The sequence below is a fragment of the Antechinus flavipes genome, chromosome 2, assembly GCF_016432865.1.
Source record: "Antechinus flavipes isolate AdamAnt ecotype Samford, QLD, Australia chromosome 2, AdamAnt_v2, whole genome shotgun sequence".
In the NCBI taxonomy this organism is placed as follows: domain Eukaryota; kingdom Metazoa; phylum Chordata; class Mammalia; order Dasyuromorphia; family Dasyuridae; genus Antechinus; species Antechinus flavipes.
In genome coordinates, this window is record NC_067399.1 from 191,144,081 (window position 1) to 191,169,857 (window position 25,777).

General features: G+C 34.1%; 1 protein-coding gene and 1 pseudogene across 1 annotated transcript in view; both read left to right on the forward strand.

Annotated features, from left to right (window-relative positions):
• Nucleotides 1–25,777, forward strand: part of SNTG2 (syntrophin gamma 2) — a 640,226-nt gene that overhangs the window by 94,272 nt on the left and 520,177 nt on the right. The window lies entirely within an intron of this gene.
• On the forward strand, nucleotides 6,442–6,817 carry LOC127548579 (elongin-C-like; annotated as a pseudogene).

Sequence of the window (25,777 nt, forward strand, 5' to 3'; positions counted from 1 at the left end):
ACTGACATGCCTTTTTAATCCTCAAGGACAGGCAATAGTAGAAGTAGGAGAAACAAAGACATCTAGATGCTCCTCCAAAAAGAAAAAAAAAAGGGGGGGGGAGCCACAGGTAACCCTAGAGAACTTCTAAATTTAGCTCTTTATACAATTAACTTCTTGATTTTTGACAAAGATTTTATAAAGATTTTTGACAAAGATTTAGAACAGGTTTTATAACCCCCTGGAAGGGCAGTGTCCAGTGGAAAGCAACTCCAGTATCTTTAGATAATCACCAGGTGATATGGAGAGATCCAGAAAGTGGTGAATGGAAGGGACAGATAGGTTAACTGCTTGGGGGAGAAAGTTTGCTTGTATCTCTATAGATGGAGAAGGAATCAGATGGGTGCCATTGAGCTGTATTCACCTTGCCTATTAGAGAGAAATGGAGAAGACCCTTGAAATAAAGGAGAAGACCTGAGAAACATCAGATGGTTCCATCTCTGACTACAAGCACCACTGAAAAAGCATGGCTGTTGACCCTATGAATATGGTAGTTGACTTATGAACATCAAAAAATGTTAATGAGACTACTACAGGATTTCAAAATCTGCAGGAATCATTGGATTCCCTGACACGTGAAGTAATGGACAATCAATTGGTTTGGGACATTTTTTCTTGGCTGCTGAAGGAGGTATATGTGTGATTGTTATTGTTCTAGGACTTATGGCATGGACATGTATAATTCCTCATGTTGATTCATGTTGTTTGTTACATCACTACTAGCCTGTGTTATATTACTATGTGTGCTTGTGTAGTACCTCCCATGCTGATGGATTTATGTATACCTGTTTCAAGTAAGACCTTTCAGTCTAGAGAAAACCTGCTAACAATATCTGGTTTGGTGTTTTCACCTTCCTGAGAAGTCAGGGAGGATGTGATCACCTCGTTTTTGGGGTTCTCACCTCCTTGAGAAGTCAAGAAGGGCTTGATCACCTATGTTCTAAAACAAAAGAAAGCAGGAGATGTAGAGGGCCTGAACTCTGAAAAGGTGTATTTGAATCTAGGTCAGCAAGGTACTTATAGTATACATATGTTTAGTACTTAGCATGGTGATATAATGGTTTTTTAGTTCACTCACACATAGTGTGTTTTAATGATAATTACAATGACCATCCTCCTGGGGGCTCTTCTACCTCCTGCACTAAAGACCAAGTCTGGTCCCCAAATCCTCCAGAAAGCTAACCCGAATGTTACAAAAATGATTATTATGATGAATATAGCAGAACATGGAAAGATTTACAATGAATATATCAGTATAGATAGAATTAAAAAACTAAATTATTGTGACTATGCCCATCCTCAAATAAAGTAATTTCCCTCTTTCCTTCTATGTGGAATTGAAAGACTATTGTTGTAAAATATTTGCTGTGAGGTATGGATCTCCAGGAAGCAGAATATAGATGAATATGTTAGAGAATATGTGTGATGTATAAAAGAAAGGAATAATAAAAATTTAAAGAAATAAAATTGTTCTGCTAAAAACAGGGCTTTCATTCTCTTTTAATATTTAGTTTCTTTCTAATTTATAGAGTTGCTCTTTATTTTCTGTATAACAATATGCTTTGTATATGCCATAATGGTGTAAAATCCAATTTATTGAGAAAAGGAAAACAGGAAATTGTGGAGAGGGGTTATAGTTTATCAGATAAAGGTTCATATCTAAAATATATAAAGAACTTTGTCAAGTATATAAGAATATGAATCATTCCTGAATTGATGAATGGTTAGAGGATATAAATAGGAAGGTTTCCATTGAAGAAATCAAAACAATTTATATTCACATAAAATGTTCTAAATTCTTATTAAAGAATTGTACTTTAAAGCAATGCTGAGATATCATTTCATACCTACTAGATTTGATAGAAGAGGAAAATGATAATGTTAGAGAAGATGTGGGAAAATTGTTTGTGGAATTGTGAACTGATCCACCAATTTTGGAGAGCAATATGGAAATTGCAAAACAACAACAACAACAACAAAAACAAAAACAAAACAACAACAACAAAAAAAAAAAAAAAAAAACAGAAACCAAACAAAAACAAAAACAAAAACAAATTATTTCCCTAGGATTATTGTTTACCAATCATACATGATAGTCCTGCTCCTTCTAATCTCCTAACCTCGTTAACTTAGATACTATATTTTTTAGATTTAGATTACTGGAAGCAATAGTTCCTAAAGCAGAGATTCAGGACTGAAAAATTAAGATTAAAACCCCTAAATTCTCAGAATGCCAAAGAGTTGAGAACTTGACATCTTGCCTTCCCAAAGTTTTCATATTCTTATGTTATTAGAAAGTAATCTATGCCTAGCACTAATAGGTCAGTGTCTTCTTAAGTAGGGTAAACCAAGCCGCTTCAGAATGATAGAATTCCAGATTTTTGTGAATTGCAATGTTTGCTACATATAGTATTCAACCATGGTCATTTGCTCTTTGCCTAAAACTTCAAATGAAGTTAAACATAATATTTTCTGAATCAACCCATTTTGTTTTTAAATAACTTTGATTGCTAAGTGGTTTTTATCTTTATAACAAGCTTCTTTGCAACTTATATTCACTATTTCTGGTTCTGACTCCTGAATCCAAATTTAAAAAGTCTTCTCCCATATGACAATCTTTCAGAAATTCAAACATAGTATTTTCTTCTCCAGACTAATCTCCAGTTTTTTCTGCTAATACTTGTATGAAATAAACTTCAAAACTGTTTTTTTTCCTAAATTTTTTCTTTAAAATTGTGGGCAATATTTTATATGTGATTGGATCAAAAAGAAAACAAGACTTATTTCTATATTTCTGGAAATCATATATGGGACACTTAAAGAGCCTCAAGTTCACATTACCTTTTTTTGGACACAATAGAATCACAATCAACTTCATGTTCATTACAATTCCAATATTATTTACAGATAAACTATTTCATAACCATGCTACTCTTATAATTTTGATGTTATTTTTAAACCCAAGTTTGAGATTGTATACTTATTCTCATTACATTTTATTTTATTTTCTAATGTTTTTTTCATAACATTGGATCCTTACTCTGGCATCTTATATGTTAGCTATCCCTCCCATTTGCAATTTACATAAATATACCACTAATTCCTTTATCCAATTTATTGATAAAAAGAAAACAGGAAATTGTGGGGAGGGATTATAGTTTATCAGATAAAAGTTCATATCTAAAATACAGAGAGAACTTTGTTAAATATATAAGAATACGAATCATTCCTGAATTGATGAATGGTTAGAGGATATAAATAGGAAGGTTTCCAATGAAGAAATCAAAACAATTTATATTCATATAAAATGTTCTAAATCATTATCAGTTAAAGAATTATACTTTAAAGCAATGCTGAGATATCATTTCATACCTACTAGATTTGATAGAAGAGGAAAATGATAATGTTAAAGAAGATGTGGGAAAATTGTTTGTGGAATTGTGAACTGATCCACCAATTTTGGAGAGAAATATGGAATTATGTCCAAAGAGTTTTTAAACTACCTATACTCTTTGACCCAGAAATACCAATACTTTGTCTATTTCCAAAGATGAATAGGGGAAAAGGAAAAGAACCTATATGTTCTAAAATGTTTATAGTATCAGAGGGCTCTCAGTTATTGCTGATGGGACCAGGGAACCTAGGGGCACCAGACCCAAATGCCTCTCCATCCTACCTCTTCCTCCAATTCAAGACTTTCTGTTCCTCCCAACCATAGCACAGCCTCCACTGACAAAGGAGGCCCCAGGTACCTCTTGCAAACCAGATAAGCTGGTCAACACCTCACCTTCAGGTTTAGAATTCCCTTAGTCCCATAAAGCCAGAGAAGGATAGATATGAACAGACGCTACTCTTTCCATTAGATACTGAACCCCTCTGTATCCAGAACTCATGTGAGGAATAGGGAGGTAGGATTTCAGCAATAACTCCAAGCCTGGCTGGTCCCACCCAATGTTCTTAAGTGGGATGGCCCTTCTTGTGACTCCTGAAAGTATAATGCCACACACACCCCCAACCTACAACAAGGAACAACTCCCAGTAGCCTTCCTGCAGATCACACAAAAGGGATATTGATTCTTTTCCAGACTTAGGCACATTTTACAAACCAAGCTGACCCTCTACTAGCCACAGGTTCTTTCCACTTTCTTCAAAGAAGGACAAAGGATGTTGGACACTTCCAGGGCAGAGTCTTATTTAGGCTTAAATTTTGATTAGGAGAAAAAGAGGAGAGGACAGAAAAGGGCAATATACCTAGCCCAGCCAAGTTTCCCAAAGTGTCCCTTTGAATGGTTTACCCTTCTTTAAGCAGCATTGGTGACCTCTGGAGATGTTCTGGGAAAGTATCAAATGACCCATCTCGGGAAGATACCTGCTTCCCCATCCACTTCCCTTGAGCATTCAACCTCACTTGTCCCAGCAGGACAACCCCCATCTTGTAGCCAGATGCAAAGCAATTACCAAGTCTGTGAGTTCACTGGTGCCCAATTATGAACTTTTTGACTCCTTTAGCCTTAGACTTCCTCAAAGACCATCTCTCTTCATGCAGTGATATTGGATCAAGACTCCACTGTAGATGAACTTCTCAAACACTCTCTGTTTTTAAAGATCTTGTTGAGGTCATTCCTTAGTCATTAGAATGGGCCAGGTACCATACTTATATACCATTATGCCCAACTCCTTCATTTTATCAATGGAGATGCTGAGGGCAAAAGAGAACTGACCTCCTCTGGATCACACAGCAAATTTGTGATGAAACTGAAATGAGGATCATGGTCTTCTGATTCAGAGTCAGTCTGGGCTCTTCATATTATACCTTGCTGCCTTCTTGCATTTCTCTCTGAAGACTTCATCATCCTCCACCATACCCAAACATTAGTTAATACTTTGGCATCCTTTTCTGCTATAAGAAAGAGATTTTAAAATGTTATTTACTTCTATATTAATGGCAAATGCTATAAAATAAAAGGCCAGAGCAATAACATAATATTTATAGCACATTTCTTTTTGTTGGCAAAGAACTGGAAAGTGTAGGGATCCCAATAAATTGGAGAAAAGCTGAACAGGTTGAGATATGTAACACTATTGTGTTACAGAAAATGATAAGTTTGATTATCTTAGAAAAACATGAATAAATTTGAAATGATGAAATAATGAAGAGCAAAATTAGCAGAACCAAAAGAACATTGTATATGGTAATAGCAACATTGTTTTAAAAACAACTTTGAGTAAATATTAAGTAAATAAGTTATTTTAACTATTATAAATATCCAAATTAAGTATAAAGAACATGTGAAGACATTTGAGTAAATATTAAGTAAGTTATTTTAACTATTATAAATATCCAAATTAACTATAAAGAACATGTGAAGACAGAGTCATTCTGCATTCAGAAAAAGAACTGATAAACTGATATATATAGATTAATTATATATATATGTATGTATGTGTGTATACATACATAGACAAACAGATACACACACACACACACACACACACACACACACACACATCTATTTGTCTCCAATGATAGTCATCTCTACAATTCCAGCAGAATTGAAATTTGTTTTGCAACTTAAATAAAATAAGAACATTATCACTAAATGAAAATAAACAAATCTACCAATTAGTAATGACTATGCCTTATCTTTTAGATGTGATTTTAAATATTAGCACAACAATTATATATACTTGAACCTACTTTGTAAAAAATTTACATACTATTTGTGTTGGAATAGCAAGGAATAGCAAGTTGTGCAAAGTAGATTTTCACTTTCATGTGCAATCATATTTTTATTTATTTTGCTGTTTTTTGGAAATTTTGTTTTATTTTCTAAATTAGAAAGAATTAGAAAAATAAAAAGAATTAGGGGGAAAAAGTTATCATACAGGGATAACCAATGATTTTTTTTTTGCATTGTATTAGAGATCAACAGCCATACTGAAATGGAAATATTAATAATTACGCTGCATCTTGTCAAACAACCAGTTCACAATCCATCTAATTTTACTTCATTTGGCCCATTGCCAAAATATGAACAAACTAAATTTGTAACACTGTCCTGATCATCCAGTGTAACAATCATGACAAAAATATATAGGTTTAGTTTAACATGCCCTGTTCATGCTGAAGTTATTCTGTTTCTTTGTATTTAGCTATTCCTTCTCTATAATAATTAGATAATTTTTCATATTCTAAATTTTGGGCAAGAATAGATTTCAATCTGACTAGACTAAAATTTTCAAGATATTTTCTGTTCCCTTACTTGAAAATCATTAGACTCCTCTTGTCCTGTAGCATAGCTTCCATTAAAAATGACCACTAGTGGACAATGGTGAAAGTTGGGTCCTGCAGAGCTGGGATAAAGAAGTTGCTGGGAGCAAGGTATATGATAGTGAGCCAGGATCCAGCTACAGTCATTGAAGAAGTTTCAAAGGGCATTTTGTTAAAACTCCTTTGTAAACAAAATATAATAAGGATCCAGATGTTATGTATGGGAAATTGCTATCTTCTGATAATGGCAAATTTATTATAAAAAGGGAGTATGTTTTAACATCAGAAACAATAAAGGCCATGTTAAGTGGCTTGGTCAATTTGCTGAAAATGAAACCAATGAGGTTAAATTTAAAGAAATTTGATTATAAGTTCTATCAAAAGTATGAATGTGTTTTACTACACGGTTCATTACACTAACAACTGCATATAGAGATTCCTGAATTCTCAATTGCACTTGAAATTGCATTGGAATTGCTAGTGGCTGCGAACTTCCTAAATTGTTAAATAAAATAAATTAGAATTAACTTTTCCATACTTAATACCTGTAGTTTAGAGTGTGACTTTTTTTGATATACCGTTTTATATGTGTATGGAGATGGGAGTAGTTGAAAATTTTAAAGTTCAATGGAAAGCAAATATCTTCAGTCCATACTTTTACAGAGCAATCAGAACTGAAATTTGTTTTGCAACTTAAATAAGAATATTGTCATTAAATGACAAATAAACAAATCCACCAATTAGTAGTAACTACACTTTATATTTTTATCATTTTAAATGTTAGAACAATAATTATAAATGTGTGTGTGTATACATAAAATATATATATACACACACATACAGAGAGAGAGAGAGAGAGAGAGAGAGAGAGAGAGAGAGAGCAGCGCCACAGAACTCTTGATGTACCCTTTGGCCCAGAGCCCAGAGAAACTTGCTCTCATCCCCTCTTGGGGCATCTCGGCCTTCCTGAGAAGTGCGGGGTGGGGCAGGTCAACCTGTGTTCTACTTGAAGCAGAGATTCTTATGGGAAGAGAAGCATTTACATATTAATAGCAGGGTGCTTATACTTGGCACTTGCACAGTAAGCTGTGGTGATGTGATTGTACTAACCTATTTAGGGGCTGAGAGAACTTAAAATAAAGGGACCCCATATTTGACCATCCATGGGGTGGTCCCTACTGTTTCATCACTCCTCCACTGAGACCAAGGACTAATGCTGGTCCCGAGATCTTCCAGAGAGCTAGTCCAGACTATACATATTGGCACATCAGTATGAGGGCCCTAGAAAGCATAGTACAGTTTGGCACCTCAACTTGGGGGTTCTAGAAAGCATACTGCATATATACTTCAACTTACTATGTCATAGCTGTCTATTGTAAATAGTTATGCAACTATTTTGCATTGTCAACTTCTGTATACAAATAAAGGTAGGCAAAAAAATTATTATTTTATTTTAGTAATTCTTTAGTATATAAGAGTTGATCTTATGTGTCTTTTGATAAATAGGAGTTGTGTTAACATATCAAAGTGTATTTGCATATCTGTTTTTGTCATGCAACTTAAGTGGCACTTTTAAAATCTTTATGGAAAATTGTCACACATTTCTTTTCCTATACTGAATTCTTAACAACTTCAGCCAAGTTGTCATTAAGTAACCATAACATTAGATAGCTTTGGCCCTGAAAAGTTAGGGATAATCAGACATTAACAATAATTATCTAACTAAGAAAACTTCCTTTGAAATATACTTTTCGCTTACTGAATTAACAAAAGCATTACATAAATGTATTAAGATAATAGCAAAATTTACCCTCCCCTTCCAAAATTTTAAAATTAAACTACAAAAATAAAAAGAAATATTCTTTATGGGGCTTTACATGTAGAATTCATGATAGGAGTCTGACATAAAGTACCTTAATAGTTTGTTTTCTTTGTATGTGGTGACTATACAGAGGGTGTTATTGATTATGAGGAACAAAGTATATATATAACAGGGGTAGTACTCTTTGCTGACTACATCAGAATAATAGGCTTTCACTTATTTGAATAAATATTATTTTAACCTTTATGATTTGAAAAACAAATAAAAATGTCAGTCAGGGTATCTGATACCTAGATATGGAATCAAAAACATAAAAGTGGAACTTTAGCTTCCTACTTTTCATATAGAGAATATATTTAAAAATATGCATATATATATATACATATATGCAAAATATACATATACAAAAATAAGTTTAAATACTAGTAATTAAATTCTTTTATTTCACTCTATAAATTCCCAAGAGAAAAAACCAAAAACATCAGGAAATTTAATTATTGTGCTCTCAATTTTTTTTTTTGAAAATTGTTGTTATATTTGTTTTAGTAATTCATTTAAGAAAAATTCTGGTTTCTCTACATAGTACAAAAGTATTAACTATTATTTGTTTATTAAGTATAGAGAATTTTAATGTTAGATGGTAATAAAAATGCCAATTACATTATGATGATTTTATAGGTCAAGATGGTAATAGAAACTACGTGTCTAACGAGCTCTGTCCTAGTAAGTCGTCTTTTAACTCATGGCTACATTTGAACACGTCATAAAATATTAAATTTGATGTCTTAATTTAGTATGGTCAGATTTCAGATTAGGATTAATTATGTACTTCAGTGGAGATCCTGCATGATAAGTGAACAAACATTTACCAAAGACTATTAGATATTTTCTTATGTATGTAGTCTGGTCCTATTTTCAAAAGCATTAAATTCCCCATTTCATGGTTTTTATTCCTGGCATTTTTGATCATCATGTTTTTGTGTAGTCAGAATGACTAGATATTATTTATTTGATTAATCTAAGAAATTTTAATAACATATATTCAAATCTATAATTGTTTCTGAAATTGATATAAGATTATTTTTGAAATTCTTCTTAAAACTCTACCCTGGTGTTTTTGCTTTGATAGAATTTATACTCATAGACTTGTATTATAATGAAATTCCTTTAAATAGTCAAATAATATCAGCATAAAATTTTCAGATGAATAAATTAAATGCATTTATAGTCATATGAAAAAAGTGCTCTAAATCACTATTGATTAGAGAAATGCAAAGAAGAAAACCTCTCATATTGGCTAAGATGGCAGGAAAAGATGATTAAATGTTGGAGGAGATTTGAGAAAACTGGGACACTAATGCATTATTGGTGGAGTTGTGAACCATCCAACGATACAAGCCTTGTACATGCCTTTGATTCATCAGTGTCTCTACTGGTTCTATATTCCAAAGAGATCACACAAAAGGCAAAGAACTCACAAGTGCAAAAATGTTTGTAGCAGACTTTTTTGTAGTGTCAAGGACCTGGAAACTGAGCTGATGCTCATGAATTGGAGAATGGCTGAATAAACTATGGTAAATTAATGTAATAGAATAGAAATTTATATGTACTGATGTTAAGTAATATGATTAGAATCAAGAGAACATTGTATAAAGTAACATCAAGGTTATGTGATAAAGAACTGTGATGGACTTAACTCTTTTCAACAATGAGATGATTCAGGGCAAATCCAATAGACCTATAATGGAGAGCCATCTGCAAACAGAGAGAGAACTATGGGAATTGAATGTAGATTACAATGTAGCATTTTCACCTTTGTTTTGTTGTTTGCTTGTTTTTTTTTTTTTTTTTTCCCTCACCTTTTGATCTGAGTTTTCTTGTGCATCATGGTAAATGTTGAAATATGTTCACAGAATGTGCCAAAATGTTTGTGGCAACCCTTTTTTATGGTGGTTAGAAACTGGAAATTAAATGGATGACCATCAATTGGAGAATGGCTGAATAAACTGTGGTATATGAATGTTATGGAATATTATTGTTCTGTAAGAAATGACCAGCAGAATGAATACAGAGAGGCTTGGAGAGTTACATGAACTGATCCTAAGTGAAATGAGCAGAACCAGGAGATCATTGTATATTTCAACAATGATACGGTATGAGGGTGTATTCTGATGGAAGTGGACACCTTCGACAAAGAAAAGATCTAACTCAGTTCTAATTGATCAATGATGGGCAGAAGCAGCTACATGCAGAGAAGGAACACTGGGAAATGAGTGTAAACTGTTTGCATTTTTGTTTTTCTTCCCAGGTTATTTTTACCTTCTGAATCCAATTCTTCCTGTGCAACAAGAGAACTGTTTGGTTCTGCACACATATACTGTATTTAGGATATACTTTAACATATTTAACATGTATAAGACTGCTGGGAGGGAGTAGAAGGAGGGAAGGGAAAAGTCAGAACAGAAGTGAGTACAAGGGATAATGTTGTAAAAAATTACTCAAGCATATGTTCTGTCAATAAAAAAAAATTATAATAAAAAATAAAAAAAATAAGAAATATGTTCACAGGAATTACACATGTTTAACTTATTTTGGATTATTTGCTGTTTACAGGAGTGGGAAGAAAGGGAAGGAGGGAGAAAATTTTGGAACACAAGATTTTGCAAAGTTGAATGTTGAAAACTATCTTTGAATGTATTTTGAAAGATATATAAAAAAAGCAAATCCTTTACTGCAATTGCTGCCTATGTTTCATTGTCCCCTGAATATCTAAATTATCTTATGTTATTTTTAGTTTGAGTTTATGTTTGTGTTTATTGTGCAGTAATCAGTGAATCCGCATCTCATGGGTAGCACAGTGTCAGAAAACTAATACTTGAAAAATAAAATTTATAAACCATTAAATTCAGCTCAGAAGATAGGATAATATAGTGGATAGATAGCTGGCTTCTATGCCAGGAAAACTTGGGTTTAAGACCTATTTTGTACACATAGTAACTGTGTGATCTGGGAAAACTCACCAATTTCAGTGCCTTAGACTACGTTCTAGGATTATAAATCCTAGAGAAAGTACCAACCTTCACTAGTAGATTTTACCAAGTAATATATATATATATATATATAATTTTTTTACCAAGAATTTTTCTACCACCAAAATTATGTCCAGTCCCTATTTTTTTTTATTTTCTAAACAGCTCATACTAGTGAAAAGACTGATTCCCTTAGACAGTATATATTTTGTCTTGTTAACTTTAATTTTATGATCCTATCAAAACAGTAATATAACATTTCTAAATGGTTGTAAGACAGATAGGCTAACTAATTCTAGAAATTTCTCTCCAGAAAGATATATGAAACACTAGAAACTTATAAACTCTAAGTTAACAAGCACAAATAATTTGATTTGTTCTTATACACTGTGATGCTAAACTCAAATTGTTCATATCCAATTTTGAACAACGAATTGAAAATTTTAATGCTTGCCAGTCATTAGAAAAGCAGTTCATTATGGAATTTTATTTGTCATCTATAAATCCCATTTAATTTTAGAGCACACAACTTTCTAACTTTTTATGAGTAAATTAAACTGATTTATAGAGAATCTAACGGTTTGTTACTTTGAACAAATAAAGATTTGCATCATTTGAAAGGTCAAATGGTGTGGTGAAAAGTATACTGAAATGGAAGTTGGGGCACCAATTTAAGATTTTTTAGAAGTCAACCAGCTGTGTGATGGTTCTTAACTTAGTAGTGGTAATTAGTAATATATTAAGGTTACTATACCCTTTGTAACTTTCCACTCTCAATATGCTGGTGCTCCCTCTCCAACAACCTATGCACCCTATACCTTTATTTTTTGAATGAACAAGCCATTAGGCTCTTTGTGTCTAAATGTCATTTCACAAATATACATGTGTGTGTATGTGTGTGTGTGTGTGTGTATGTTTATACAGGTGTGTGTGTATGTGTGTGTGTGTGTGTGTGTGTGTGTGTGATATGTAGGTAAATGTGATGACCACATTAGTGCCCTGGATACCTTAGAATCAGCCGGAGTCAGGATAAGCAAAAGTCCTCGATCTTTATTCTTGGTCTTTAGAGGTGGGATTGAATTGCATGGAAGCAGAATCTCCACGACCTTCCTTCTTCCTTGTCTACTACCAAAGTGACCCTGGCTAGTCTTACTCTATCCCCTAGTCCCTCCTACAATTCTCTGTATACACCAATTATCGAGCAAACACAGGATAGTGAGAAGGGCCATTTTCCTATGCTCATAGAGTATTGTCCAATTGGTAATTAGCCTTAAGTGCTCTGTTGTCCAAGTGCATTGACTCAAGAGTTTCAGACCTTTAAATCTCACGCTTTCTTTTGTTTTAGAACACAAGTGGTCACTCCATCCCTGACTTCTCAGGGAGGTGAGAATCCCAAAAAGGAGGTGATCACACCCCCCTGACTTCACAGAAAAGGGGTGAAAGCACTAAAAAGGAGATGATCACACCCTCCCTGACATTTCAGAAAGGGAGATGAAAAGCACCAAAGGGGAGTGGGAATTGTTAACAGGTTTCTGGGCTAAAGGGTCTTATTAGAAACAGGTATGCACAACCCCATCAGCATGGGAGGTATTACAAAGCACATAGCAATAACACACAAGCTATTAGTAATGACTCTCCCCACAGTGCAGGCTTGAGGTGGTATAACAAACATGAATTGTACATGCAAGTAGTGATATAATAAACAATATAAATCAACATGGTGTTGTAGAAGATTTCCAGAAGTCCTAGAAGGAGGGTATGTTAACAACAGTCACACATATGCCTTCTTCAGCAGCCAAAAGATAGTCCAAAACCAATCTCTTGTCCATTGCTTCACATGTCAGGGAATCCAATGATTCCCCCAAGTTTTTGAAGTCCTGCAAAAGTCTTTTTATGTGTTAGGGAATCCAATGATTCCAGCAGATTTTGAAGTCCTGCAACAGTCTTATCATGTCTCAGAAAATCCAATGATTCCTGAGGGTTTTGAAGTACTACAACAGTCTTATCATGTCTCAGAGAATCCAATGATTCCTGAGGGTTTTGAAGTCCTACAACAGTCTTACCATCTCTCATAGAATCCAATGATTCCTGAGGGTTTTGAAGTCCAACAATTTTTGATGTCCATGAGCCAAATGCACAATTTCCATGCTCTTTCAGTGATGGGCACAGTCAGCAATGGAACCACCCAATGTTTGTTTTATAGCTCCTGGATAACAAGAGCTAAAATGATTGCATACTGTTGGAATCTTTACAAAGTGTTAAGTCATTAGAATTGATAGAGACAATAATTATCTAATTTAGCATGATTCAGTATGATTGATCTGATCCTACAAGGAGATGATATGGGCCAGAACTTGAAACAAGGTAGTAAGTGGAATTGATGGAAGCAATGCTTGTGTGCTTGGGTTTGCACCTGTAAGAGTTTACACATTAGATCTCACAAATTAGAGCTCACACATTGGAGTTCACAAATATGGGAGATATACAAAGTTACTTTATAACTTTGTGAATTCACACCTCCCATAATCCCACTCTCAGAGGAGGATTCAATCTTTTACTCCAAGCATAAAAAGAGTGTCAGTTAGTCAGTTAAGAAGATTCAGAGTAGAGGAGCATAATTTCAGAAGAAGCCACAAGTTGGAGTTGAGCTAGAGCTAGAAGTCACTTTGGAAGATTGACACAGTGAGAGTTCAGTTTGGGAGATTGAGAAGCTAATCTGCAGTCGGGCAGAACCAGGATTCAGAGAGAGGCTGAAGCTAGCAATAAGAACTCTCGGAACCAAAGAAAGCTAACTGGGCTATTTTGGAAGAAACAATAAAGAACTATTTTAACACCTGTCTGCATTTGGAGTGTTTATTACTTGGAATGGAAACTAAGGCTGCCTCCAGAAAACCTTCCCAAGAAACCTGCTCCCAGAGAGAATAATTATATTATAAAAAAAGAAGAGAACACCACAGCATACAATTCATTCTGCTGAGTGGACTGAAAAGTTCTGACTACTCTCTTTATAGTTAAGTCGTGAGAGCATACAGCACAAATATTATGTTTGCAATTATCAGATCCCATCAGATGGCTTTCTGGCTGATTGGTCATGGGTACTGGACTTCTAGGCACTCTCTGGGTGCACAATCAACTGCCATCATGCCCCAAGTATTTTTTGTCTTGGGCCTTAGAGCTGGGCCCCTCATCCCGTTTCCCTGAATCAGTCTACATTCTGAGGCCCAATGGAAGCCTCTGTTGCATTTTGGACATGGGGTATTGGGTCTTGTTCTCTCACCCTGTTTTCTCATTCTGTCTCTATACCAACATTGAACTTTCAGATGCCCTACTTTACCACATGGAAAGCATTGACGAATATCCCTGGAAGTCCTTGCCAAAAGGGACCCTGTCTTCCCATGTTGGGATCTTGGGAAGTCTGCATCATAGGCTGGCTATAAAAGGCATCTGTGTCCCCTGTGGCATAGCGTCTTATGAGCTCCTCTAAAGGAGCATCCTTGTACAGTCCTAGTATAATTCTTCTACAAATCCCATTAGCATTTTCCTTAGCAAGTTGCCTTATCAAAATGTCTGTTACTGCATTTTCACCATTAGTTTGTGTGATAGCTGTCTGCAAATGTCCCACAAAATCAGCAAAGAATTCATTTGGCCCTTGTGTTATTTTTGCAAAGGCCCCACCCTTGTCGTTTTCACTGGGGAGAAAGGCCCACGCTTTGATAGCAGCAGTAGCAATTTGCTCCTATGCTGGGAGTAATTAACCTGTACTGCGATGTCTGCATAAGAACCTACACCTGTTAGTTGGTCATAGGTGATTGCAGCATGAACTCCACTTTGACTATTTTGTTGGGCTTGTATCCTACAGAGCTCACTATATTCAGAAAGCCACAACAAGTTTTGTTCAGGTTCTAAGCATACCCTTGCTATAGATTTCTAGTCCTTAGGGTTTAAGATTTCAAAAGCCAAATTCTGTAATAACATCTTAACAAAAGCCAATATAGCCCCATAAAGAGTGCAAGCTTTTTTCAGGTCTTTGAGGATTTCTATATCAAAAGGAGTGTATTTTCTACTTTCTTGACCTGAGGAGTTAAACTGTTGAATCACAGGAAAAATGTGTGGTCGTAATTCATTTACATCTTTCCCTTCCTCAGTGGCTTTGAGTAGTGCCTTTTGCAATCTACTCATAGGAGCGGTTGGATGCTGGGGGGGTGGTGGGTGGGGGGTGGGGAGGTGCTGATGGTGTCACTGCCTCTTCCACTACTCCTCCTCCCTCCATCCCAGAAGGTGGAGTTGATGGAGGAGAGTCAATTATCTGTTCTGTAGGCTATGTTGAAATTGTCTTGTGGGATGGAAAGTCATCACACCCTTGAGCCTCACTTAAATCTCCATGCCCTGTGGGGATATGGTCATTAATCTGTTCATTGTCTTCCTCATTTTCCCCACACTTCCTCATCTGGCTGTTCCTAGAACTTTTCTTTTTTCTATAACTTGCAGGATTCTTTAAGGCCAACTGTATTATGTATTATGTTTAAGGCCAACATAGAATGCTTTGTTGGAAATTGAACGAGGATCTTTTTCATTGTAGTATTCAGAGAGCTGTTGTCCTATTAATCTCCAATTGTCTGGAGAGATTTGCTCTTCCTCTAAGAACCAAGGGGAGGTGCGTTTTAATGTACCCAGAAGTCTAGCAATCTGTTTCCAAGTTATAAGTAGGCCTTGTCCCTCAATCAACTTAAGCATGCTTTCTATAGCATCCCTTTGGGGTAGGGGTGGGAGGTGGGGGTGGGAATGAGAATGGAGGAGAATCTTTTTCCCAATATCTGCCTCATTTCAGCCAGAAAAGATTACTAGTTTAGCCCTTAACAAAGTAAGTTCCCTGTTTGTCTATTAAAATACTCACTTAATTTCCTGGTCACCAAAGACTTCTTCAGTGAAAGTAGGGTCCTTGATTCCATGATGAGTGCCAAATGTGATGACTGCATTTATCACCCAGAGTATATTAGAATCAGCCAGAGTCAGAATAAGGGAAAATGCTTGATCTTTATTCTTTGCATGTGTGAAGGGGAATGGCGATATGAAGTGAAAGCAATTGCAACACAAATCTGGCCAGCAGTGCCTCTGCCTTTCTCACTCTACCCACCAAATTGTCTATGCAATCTCCTATACAACACATCAAACTTGTACAGAGAGTGGGCAGGGCCATTCTTTCTCCAAGCATATCTTAATAGAGTATTGTCTAATTAGCTAATTAGCCTCCAGTGTTAAGCAGGACCTCAGTGCAAGGAGAGCTTCGAGAGCTTCAGCCCATTACAGTCTTTATTTATGGAATGATGATATGTTGTTCATTAATTTATGAAATATGGAAAATTTCTGATGTATAATTCTAGCACCACATATTGCTACATATTCAGTGTCAATAAATAATAACAGGTATTTTTAAGGTGTTAAAATTTTGCAACTTGAAATACATGACATATATTCAGCTATTTTATTTCATAATCTAACAAGTATTCTTAATAGTCATTCTCATAATTTTGTAAAACAAATAATTATTATTACTAAGTTTTTAAATAATTCTTCATGGTTTTTATAATAATGATAAATTATAAGGTGTGTCCTCCTTTTCTTACCTACCGTGTTTCCCCGATAATAAAACCTATCCTGAAAATAAGCCCTCCCCTTACTGTGTCAAGATTCCTCTAAAATAAGCCCTCCCCCGAAAATAAGCCCTATTGAGATTGCTACTTTAATGAAGGTGATCCCCTGCGCTACACGCTACATTACGGTACCCTCTGTATGCACCATTCCTCCTCCCCCCTCCATGAAACGCACACCGCGCCGAGCTGCATCCAATCAGAGCTGCAGCAGTGAGCACGTCATCCTGTTCTTCCTTTTTTTTTTTTTTTTAATAACTTTTTATTGATAGAACCCATACCAGGGTAATTTTTTACAGCATTATCCCTTGCATTCCACTTCTGTTCTGATTTTTCTCCTCCCTCCCTCCATCCCCTCCCCCAGATGACAAGCAGTCCTTTACATGTTGAATAGGTTATATCCTAGATACAATATATGTGTGCAGAACCAAACAGTTTTCTTGTTGCACAGGGAGAATTGGATTCAGAAGGTATAAATAACCCGGGAAGAAAAACAAAAATGCAAGCAGTTTACATTCATTTCCCAGTGTTCTTTCTTTGGGTATAGCTGCTTCTGTCCATCTTTGATCTATTGAAACTGAATTAGCTCTCTTTATCAAAGAGATCCATTTCCATCAGAATACATCCTCAAACAGTATCATTGTTGAGGTATATAATGATCTCCTGGTTCTGCTCATTTCACTTAGCATCAGTTCATGTAAGTCTCACCCGTCCTCTCTGTATTCATCCCGCTGGTCATTCCTTACAGAACAATAATATTCCATAACGTTCATATACCACAATTTACTCAACTATTCTCCAATTGATGGGCATCCACTCATTTTCCAGCTTCTAGCCACTACAAACGAGGCTGCCACAAACATTTTGGCACATACAGGTCCCTTTCCTTTCTTTAGTATCTCTTTGGGGTATAAGCCCAGTAGAAACATTGCTGAATCAAAGCATCCTGTTCTTCCCCAGTGATTTGCTAGCTGGCGCCATTGAGAGCAGTGCCGTGGAGGAGAGCTGAGGCAGGACAACATAAAAACCTGGTATGTAAGTGGGAGTGAGGGGGCATGATGGAGGATAAAAGGGGCATGATGGAGGATAAAAGAAGAACTCAGCCAGCACTCACCGCGCTAAAGAAATGAAGAACTTCCTTGCAGAGAGAAGAATAGATCAAGTAATGATTCCTGCAGGAATGACTGCCTATCTCCAGACCCTTATTGCAATAAACAAGCCATTTAAGGACCATTTGCGCATGGAAGTCAATGACTACATTGAAAATAGAATGGAAAGAAATCAGCGTGGAAACTTTGTGAAGTCCTGTCTGCAAGAAATCGTGACTTGGGTGAAGAAGTCATGGGATAAAATTACTGACAGCTGTGTCGCCAAGGCCCTATGAGCAGGTTACCTGGACAAGACATGTTCATTTAAAGAGAGCTATATTGCTGGACATGACAGATTGGGTCCACTTCTTCTGAAGGAAATAGAGGCGCAAGACATCCAGGATGGAATTCAAGGTATGGACACTTATGACGATGTTGTTGAAGAAGATGACATGATCATTATTGAATAAAGGTACTTTTTTTTGTTCATACTTACCTGTTTATTAAAATTACTGTCAATGTTCATTAAAATAAGCCCTTCCCTGAAAATAAGCCCTCTGGTGTTTTTCTGTCCAAAAAAATTATAATAAGACAGTGTCTTATTATCGGGGAAGCATGGTAGTAGTTTTAAAACATTCATTTTATATAACAAAAGCTAATATTAATCAACAATTGATGCAACAGCAGTATATGATAGCATATGCATAATTCTATTCAAAGGCCTCTAATTTTGTCCCTATGATGAAATCTATGCTGAGAGTATGGAAATATGTTTATATTTTCCTAAGCATAAAGTATGGTCATTATATTGTCAGTTTGCATAATTTTATTGTTATTTTTATTTACATTATTTTAATATTTTGGTTGTTTTTTTTTTTTAATCTCTCCATTTTTTACACATTCTTTCTATTAAATTGTGAGCTCCTTTATACCATGAGCTATCTTTTTGCCTTTCTTTGCATCCTCATTACTTAGCACACTACCTAGAACATTGTAGGTCATTCATAAGTATTACTTAATTGAATGCTTTATTCATAACTCCCTTTTGTTTATGGAACAGACTGTGATACCATTGGTCTTGGTGAATCTTACTGCAAAATAAGAATCTGTTATATTTTTATGCCCCAAACCATTTAGTCATTCTTCTGTGAATTGGTGCCCACTTTGCTTCAAGTTCTTTGCTGCCACAAAAACTGCTGATTTCTGTTTCTAGAAGTTTTCTTTTGTCTTAGCTATCCTTAATTTACTATTTATCTTATTTTAATTCACTAAAACCTATACAAAGACCTTAAAGCATTAGATGAAATTCTCTCATAGAAATTTAACAAAATTTTCTTTTATTTTTTAATATGTTCTTTTATTTTTCTGTTTTTATTTTCTAGTATATTCCATTAAAATATTAAAACCTTAGATAAAGGGAAAAAAGAACTTTTAATTATACAAATACCAAGAGATTGTAGCTGACCATAGTTTGACTAAGACTAATGGGAAATTGACTTTATCACTTCTCTTCATCATATTTGAACTTCATTATTCATCCAGTTCCCTCAGAATTGTTGGTGAGAAGAATAATAGATTTGGAATTAGTGGATATGGAAGACAGTATTATATTCTTCTACTTTTCTGTCTAAGATAGGACTTTTTATATTATATTCTTCTACTTTTCTATCTGAGACAGGACTTTTTAAAACCATGCTTTTCTTATTTACAAGATGGAGAATAAGGATGAATTTTTCATCTATCAAAAGAAATAAGCATTTTGTAAATTATAAAGCAATAACATAAAACGTGGGATTTTAAGTGGAGATGTAGAAAGGATCTTCTGAATTTGCTAACAAGTAATTATAGGTACTAAAACACATCTCAAAACTTAAAAAAAAAATCTCTGAGTAGCCATTAAATGTAGCAACTGGTTACTAATGTTCATTAATAAATAAAACCATTAAAATTGAACAGCAATTTTATTACTTTAATGCATTTATAGTGATGTATCATCAACTTTTTTGTATCTTGTTTTAAATCCAAATGGATTTTCTTTAAGATTAGAGTGAAAGAATCTGAGTAGGAAGGTTCTTCAGAGAACACTAGGTGCAACATTTTTCTGAAAGAGAACTATCTTTACAATATTCCTGAAAAATAGATATCTAGAAATTGTTGAAGACTTCTAGGAAGCGACAATTTAGAATTTCTAGTATATACTACTTCAGGGTATTTTTAATTTTTAGAAATATTTTCCATAGGTAGAAGGATTTATTATGTGGTTATCTTTGGTGTGAGAGTTCTTGGCATAGAGAATGTTCTTTTAATGGTACAGATTATAATTAGTCTACTACTTCTCATTCTGTAAGCCATGTACTCTCAGATCATTCTCTATATCCTATCCTGTGACTACACTAAATAGGCTTGATAACTTTTAGATGTCATGATTCTATGAATGTCAGAAAAACACATAACATCTTATACTTCTCTCTTCATATATATCAAGAATTTCTTTTTCTTGTCATGTGTCTCTCTGATTTTTTTATTTAATTCTTGGAAAATTACAATTATATTATGACAATTTTAAAAATGTTAAGGGTCTTGGAATTCTTTTTCCATCCATCATTTTAAATCCATCATTTTTCAGACTCCTACCAATTGTTTTTAGTTCTGATCTTTTGAGCCAAATGTTAGAAATACACATGTGCATATGGTTGTTTATGTGGATCTATATTTTCTATCATTTTGTGAATGCTTGATGATACCTTTATGGTTGTTGTCAATGTGAAGTAAAAAACATTCCACAAAAATATCAAGGAAATTAATTTAAAAAATACAAAGCATGGTGGATTAGCTGTACCAAACTTAAAAGTATATTATAAAGAAGCAGTCATCAAAACCACTTGGTACTAGCTAAAAAATAGATTGTTGGATCAGTGGAGTTAATCAAACTAAAATTTATTTAAATTAAATTAAATTAAATGATGAGTTTTTTTTTTTTAATTTGTTCCTTTTCTACCTTTTTTAATTGTAAGCCCAAATCATAGATGTTCTCTTTCTCTATTTTATACAAATAAGCATCTAGAGATATAAAATTTCCCCTTATAATCACTTTGGCTGCATCCCACAAATTTTGTTATGTTGTCTCATTATTGTCATTCTCTTGGATGAAATTATTGATTCTGTCTATAATTTGCTGTTTCATCCATTCATTCTTTAGGATTAGATTATTTAATTTTCTATTAACTTTTGGTCTATTTTCTCCTGGCCTTATATGGCAGGTGATTTTTATTGCATCATGATCTGAAAAAAAAAATGCATTTACTATTTCTGCCTTTCTGCAGTTGATTTTGAGGTTTTTATGTCTTAACATATGGTCAGTTTTTATATAAGTTCCATGAACTGCTGAGAAAAAAGTAAACTCTGTTCTGTCTTCATTCAATTTTCTCCAAACATCTATCAAACCTAACTTCTCTGACATTTTCTTTAATTCCTTAATTTCTTTCTTATTTATTTTGTGGTTTGATTTATCTAGTTCTGAGCGAGCCAGGTTAAGTTCTCCCACAGTATAGTTTTGCTGTCTAATTCTTTTTACATCTTTCTTAACTTGCAACTAACTTAACTCCTCTAGGAATTTCCATGCTATATCACTTGTTGCATTATATGTTTAGTATTGATATCGCTTCATTATCTATGGTACCCTTTAGTACAATATAGTTTTCTTCCTTATCTCTTTTAATTAGATCTATCCTTGTTTTCACTTGATCTGAGATCAGGATTGCTATCCTGTTTTTGTTTGTTTGTTTGTTTGTTTGTTTACTTTACCTGAAGCATAACAGATTCTACTCCAGCCCTTTACCTTCACTCTATATGGATCACTATGCTTTAAATGTGTTTCTTGTAAATAACATATTGTAGGATTCTGGCTTTTAATCCAGTATGCTATCCCACTTCCATTTTATGGGAGAGTTCATCCCATCCACATTCACAGTTAAAATAAGTAATTTTATATTTACTGCCATCTTATTTACCTTAAGTTATGCTTTTCTCTTTCTTTCCCCCTTTCTTCCTCCCTAATTAGGATTGCTACCCTGTTTTTTTTTTTTTCTTTTTTTACTTTACCTCAAGCATAATAGATTCTACTCCAACCCTTTACCTTCACTCTATATGGATCACTATGCTTTAAATGTGTTTCTTGTAAATAACATATTGTAGGATTCTGGCTTTTAATTCCACTTCCATTTTATGGGAGAATTCATTCCATCCATATTCACAGTTAAAATAACTAATTCTATATTTCCTGCCATCTTATTTACCTTAAGTTATGCTTTTCTCTTTCTTTCCCCCTTTCTTCCTCCCCAGTATTTTGTTTTTGATGACCATCTCCCTCAAATAGTTCTTCCCCTTTAGAGCCCCTCCCCCTTTTTACACCTTTTCCCTAATACTTCTGTTTTCCCTTCTATTAGTCTTTCCTTTCCCTTCCCCACCATTTCCCTCCCACTACCCTATAAGGTGATCAAGTTTTTCCGTGTAACCAAATATGGCTGATATTCTTTCTTAGAGCCGAATCTGATGAAAGTAAGAGTCACACAGTGCTTATCCTCAGATGAGACAGAGTAGCTTAAGAGGCTCACAGAAGATTCCCAGGTGTGTAGAAGCTTCAACACCCCACCCCACCCCACCCCAGCTCCTTGCCCTGTCTCCCTGTGCAGTGGTCTGGGCTCAGCAGACTGTCCCACTGTCTGTTTCAAGCAGACTGTTCTGAAGTTCTTCCAAGGTATCTTCTGGGAATGTGTTGTACTCGAAATATTTGTGGATTCTTTTACTCCACAACCAATTTAGAGGCTTAATCTGCTGTTAGTTTGAGAGAAGGTCAGAGGAGGTCATGGAAAGTTATGTTTGCTCTCCGCCTTCTTGGCTCCACCCTCCTTGATCATTTCATTTATGTGGAACTGAATAAGTAAATTAACTTAGATGGAATTGTGAGTTCTATTATGCTGACTGGGCTTACTCATGAGCAATAAATATTTCTCAAATGGTCTATATCTGACTTTATTTGTGTGCCAAGTATTATATAATCATGTTCATATAGTTCCTGCGGTTGTCTTGGCAGATAGACTTTCAACCACTTTATATTATCTATAGTTATTTTAAAGTGGAATTTCTCTTTCTCTCTTCCTCCTGAGTTTTGTTGGTAGTATTTAGAAATTCTGATGATTCATGCATTTTTATTTAATGCCTTATAACTTTACTAAACTTATTGTTTCATTTTTTTTCAAGTTGATTCTTTAGGATTCTCTGAAACTAGCATCATATCATCGGCAACTTTTGTTTCCTCATTACTTATTTTTATTTCTTCAATTTTTTTTCTTGTCATCAATATAGTTAAGATTTCAAGACAATTGAATAATTTTGGTAATAATAGATATCATTGCTTTACCCCTGTTCTTATTGGGATGGCTCCAATTTTATTCCCTTTACAGATAATGTTTGTTTTTGGTTTTAGATAGATTGTACTTATGATCTTAAGAAGGGTTCAATTTATTCCAATGTTTCTAGTATTTTTTAAAGAAATGGGTTTTATATTTTGTAAAAGCCTTTGCTCTATAAATCTGTTGTTTTAATCATTTTTTTTGTTGTTTGTTTTTTATATGGCCAATTATGCTAATAATTGTTCTAATATCGATCCAATTCTACATTTCTGTTATAAATTCCACCTGATCATCCAGCCATTCTGGAGAGCAATTTGAAACTATGCTCAAGAAGTTATCAAACTATGCATACCCTTTGATCCAGCATTGCTACTACTGGGCTTATATCCCAAGAAATCTTAAAGAAGGGAAAGGGACCTGTATGTGCAAGAATGTTTGTGGCAAGTCTCTTTGTAGTGGCCAGAAACTGGAAACTAAGTGGATGCTCATTTATGGGAAAATGGCTGAATAAATTATGGTATATGAATATTATGAAATAATATTGTTCTGTAAGAAATGACCAGCAGGATGATTTCAGAAAGACCCGGAGAAACTTACATGAACTGATGCTGAGTGAAATGATCAGGACCAGGAGATCATTATATACTTCAGCAACAATACTATATGATGATCAATTCTGATGGACGTGGCCCTCTTCAACAATGAAATGAACCAAATCAGTTCCAATAGAGCAATAATGAATTGAACCAGCTATACCCAGCAAAAGAACTCTGGGAGATGACTATGAACCATTACATAGAAGTCCCAATCCCTATATTTTTGTCTGCCTGCATTTTTATTTCCTTCACAGGCTAATAGTACACTATTTCAAACTCCGATTCTTTTTGTACAGCAAAGTAACTGTTTGGACATGTATACTTATATTGTATTTAATTTATACATTAACATATTTAACATGTATTGGTCAACCTGCCATCTCGGGGAGGGAATGGGGGGAAGGAGGGGAAAAATTGGAACAAAAGATTTGGCAATTGTTAATGCTGTAAAATTATCCATTCATATAACTTGTAAATAAAAAAGTCTATAGAAAATGAATAAAATAAAATAAATGAGACAGATTGAAAAACAAACAAATAAATAAATAAATTCTACCTGGTCGTAGTGTATGATCTTTATGATATAGTGCTATAATATCCTTACTACATAAATTTATTTAAATTTTTGTTTCAATATCGATTAAGGAAATTGGCCTATGATTTTCTTTCTTTGTTTTTGTTCTTCCTGGTTTAGATTTTTTAAAATGACTTTATTTGTGTCATAAAGAACATTTTAGGACTCCTCTAACTTTTTTTTTTTGTTATTGCTTTGTTTTTCAAATAGTTTATATAGTATTGAGTTTAATTTTTCCTTAAGTAGTAGAATAAACTTATAAATCTATGTGGTCCTGTCATTTATTTTAGATTAGGAAACTGATAGCTTGTTCACTTAATATTTTCTAAAATAGGGTTATTTAAGTATTCTATTTCTTCTTTTTTTTAATATGGGCAGTTGTTTTTTTTTTAAATTCATCACTTTCAATTAAACTAACAGATATGTTAGCATTTGGGTAAAATTATTCCTAATAATTCATATGATTTTATCTCCATTGCATTCATTGTTTTCATTTTTTATACTGATAATTGATTTTTCCCTTTTTACATCAAATTCATCATTGCTTTATCTATTTTAATATTTTTAACATAAACCTAGTTTTGTTACTTCTGTTCTTTCAATTATATTACCTCCTTTGTTTTTCAGAATTTCTATTTTAAGGTAAATTGGGAATTGAATAACTTTAACTGTTCTTTTTACTTTTTTTTTTAAATTTTGTCCAATACATTGATTTTCTCTTTATTCTTGGATTTATGTATGCATTTGGAAATTAAATTTTCACCTAAGTACTAATCAGGTTGCATCCTAAAAAATTTGGAATATATTCTCATTTTCATTCTCTTTAATGAAATTGTTTCTTTGATTTGTTCATTAGTCCATTCTTCTTTAACAGCAGATTATTTAGTTTCTATCAATTTTAATGTATGTTTTCATGTCTTTTTGTTAGATTTTATTTTTATTGCATTATAGTTGGAAAAGGTTCCATATAATATTTCTCACCTTTGCTTGCATTTGTGAGATTTGATGCCTTAATATATTGTCAATATTTGTAAATATGTCATACATCTGAGAAAAAAATAAATTTCATCATTATGCCCAAAAAGTTATCAAACTGTGCATACCCTTTGATCCAGCAGTGCTACTACTGGGCTTATACCCCAAAGAGATACTAAAGAAGGGAAAGGGAACTGTATGTGCCAAAATGTTTGTAGCAGCCCTGTTTGTATTGGCTAGAAACTGGAAAATGAATGGATGCCCATCAATTGGAGAATGGCTGGGTAAATTGTGGTATATGAATGTTATGGAATATTATTGTTC